The following is a 2,638-nucleotide window of genomic DNA, read 5'->3' on the forward strand; positions in this document are numbered from 1 at the left end:
GAATGTTCAAAGACAGCAAACATGTCCGACTGAGTCTGGAGGGAAATGTGTAAAACAATAATATAAATGTAAATAAAACTAATTATTTAATGTTCCATCAGAGCCACAAATACACTGTGTCCTGAGTTTAAATACTTCAAGTAGTAAAACTGAGTCAAAGTACACACACACACCCACACACACACCTACACCTACACACACACACACACACACACACACATACTTGCTGCCTCCATCCAGCTGCTGCACAACAGCTGCATCCTTCAAATCGTCCTGGTTTGGAGCCCAAAGCATCGTTGACACCAAACTGGAGGATGACTAAGTTAGTTGGTCTCAAGTGATAAACTGCTCTGGAACGCTTCATGTCCACAACTGCTGACTTGTCAAATGTTTGTCCTTCAGCCTGACAGAGACCTGCAGAGATCAGCTCATCCAGACGTGCTGCTGAGACTGAAGTGATGTTACAGCTAAACGTTGGTACCATGGACACAGATTGATATGCATGAAGTCAACGTTAAATCTTCTTCACATGTTCTCTCCAAACGTACAGCTTCATGAATGAGATCTGTTCATTTATTGTATAGAGAAGCTGCTGCTCCACAGAGGACAAACACATTTGCTTCCAGGACATAAACATGAAAACCATATCAAAGGTTGGCCAGCAGATGAACCCACTGTCTGGGCTTCAGTGAGCCCACAGCTCCAGATGCTGTGAAGGACGAAGGAGAGAGTTTGTGCCACTTGTGAGGTTACAGCTGAAGTGTTGCAGTGATGTGACACACACCAGGTGCTGACAGGTGAGCAGAGTGTTTGACTGACGGACTGATATCAGCTCAGCAGAAACAACTTCAATTAAAGCCGCAAGCGGCGATGGACGGCAAAGGGCCATGAGCGGGATTCGTACCTATGGCCACTGCATTGGAGACTATAGCCCCTGTACATGGGTCACCAGCTCAACTAGGTGAGCTAAAGTGGCAGCCCTCATTTTAATACCTTTAAATCACCACGTCCTGCAGTTTGTGCTGGCCAAATTTCAGGTGTGTACGACATAATCCCTATAGGAGGAATGTTTTTCCAACATGGTGGATTTCCTGTCGGGTTAAATAAGAGTGCTGATTGCAGTGACATGCCCAGGTCCCTGATAGTTTCTGATTTCCACCAGTCCTGATGTGTGTGCAAATTTTGGTGAGTTTTTGAGTGTGTTTAGGCCCTCAATGCATGTATTTAGGAATATCATCATCATCATCATCATCATCATCATCATCATCATCATCATCAGTGCTCGGACCCGAATGACACTTGGAGCTTTGACTCTTGACTGGGTCTTGACTTTATGACTCCTGACGACATTTAAAGAGAAAAACTCTTCACATGTGGATGATTTACAGCAGTCATTAAAACTGGTGTGAAAACAGCAACATTCGCCCAAAGATGAGGAGTTTGAATCACTGAAGGCATGATGTCTGACCTCAGAGTCTGCAGGCTGCAGTCTGGACTCTCCAGAAAACCACACAGATGCTTCACTCCTGAATCCTGCAGGTCGTGGTTCCAGCTCAGGTCCAGGTGTTTCAGATGGGAGGGGTTGGACTTCAGAGCTGAGCCCAGAGAATCACAGCTGATCTCTGACAAACTGCAGTGCTCCAATCTGAATAAATAGAACATGTAGATAAAATCAGTGATGATCCATCAGATGTGTTCAGGTTCTGAATGTGCAGCTCAACATGACTTTGTCCTCATCAATGAGCTTTTCTCTACAACCAGCAGTGACTGTGTCCTTCTGTTAGTGTGGATTATCACCATGTCAGCTTCTACACACATCATCCAGATGTCAGCACAACATCCATCCACCTGTTCATGCCCACACACATCAACAACATGCTGCTGACCTCAGTCCACTCTCTCATTACAGGATCAACATCACATCTCACATGTTGGACTACAAACTCTTCATCTTTCATTGATTCCATCACCTTCTTCTTCTGTTTACCAGCTTGGTAGCTTTGTGTCATTCAAATGTTCCAGTTTGTCTTCAGACAGCAGCCAGTGAACTGACCTGAGAGTCTCCAGTTTACAGTTTGGACTCTGCAGTCCATCACAAAGATGCTTCACTCCTGAATCCTGCAGGTTGTTGTAGGTCAGGTCCAGTTCTGTCAGGTGCGAGGGGTTGGACTTCAGAGCTGAGGCCACGACTTCATAGTCACTCTCTGAGAGGTCACAGAGAGAAAGTCTGTCATGACACATAAAAGATAAAACATGTTATTATGAGGGACTCTTTATGTTTCCTTCATGCATTTGACAGCAGAACATCTGGACTGGTCCTGTTGGACATTTAGTTCCTTACATCAGTGCTTCAGCTGATCTTCTCTGACTGTGTTTGACATCAGACTGAATTCTCATCAGCCTCTCTCACACCTGCACACTTTGAATCTTTATTTGGTTTCATGTGCAGATGGAGGACAGAAGATGGAGTTACATTCAGGCTTTCAGACTGTCCACAGTCTGTCAGTGTGATCTGATCCCACATCTGACTCCACAAAGTTCTCAGGAGAACATCTGGATCAGAAGAGAACATGCTGTGTCCTGTTTCTACTGTGATTCAGGATATTGTGACTGAGTGGAGCTCAGTCAACAGTTACAG

At 44.9% G+C, this 2,638-nt stretch overlaps 1 long non-coding RNA gene across 1 annotated transcript in view; it reads right to left on the reverse strand.

Annotated features, from left to right (window-relative positions):
- LOC103374345 (uncharacterized) overlaps window positions 1–2,334 on the reverse strand; it is a 7,272-nt gene extending 4,938 nt beyond the window's left edge. The window contains exons 1-2 of the long non-coding RNA XR_521117.1: window positions 2,097–2,334; window positions 672–674 (exon numbers count right to left, since the gene is read on the reverse strand). This is a non-coding gene — a long non-coding RNA (uncharacterized LOC103374345). The remainder of the gene's footprint in view (window positions 1–671; window positions 675–2,096) is intronic.
- Window positions 2,335–2,638: the final 304 nt, after the last annotated feature.

The sequence above is a fragment of the Stegastes partitus genome, unplaced genomic scaffold (genome assembly GCF_000690725.1).
Source record: "Stegastes partitus isolate 25-593 unplaced genomic scaffold, Stegastes_partitus-1.0.2 Scaffold2216, whole genome shotgun sequence".
Taxonomy (NCBI): domain Eukaryota; kingdom Metazoa; phylum Chordata; class Actinopteri; family Pomacentridae; genus Stegastes; species Stegastes partitus.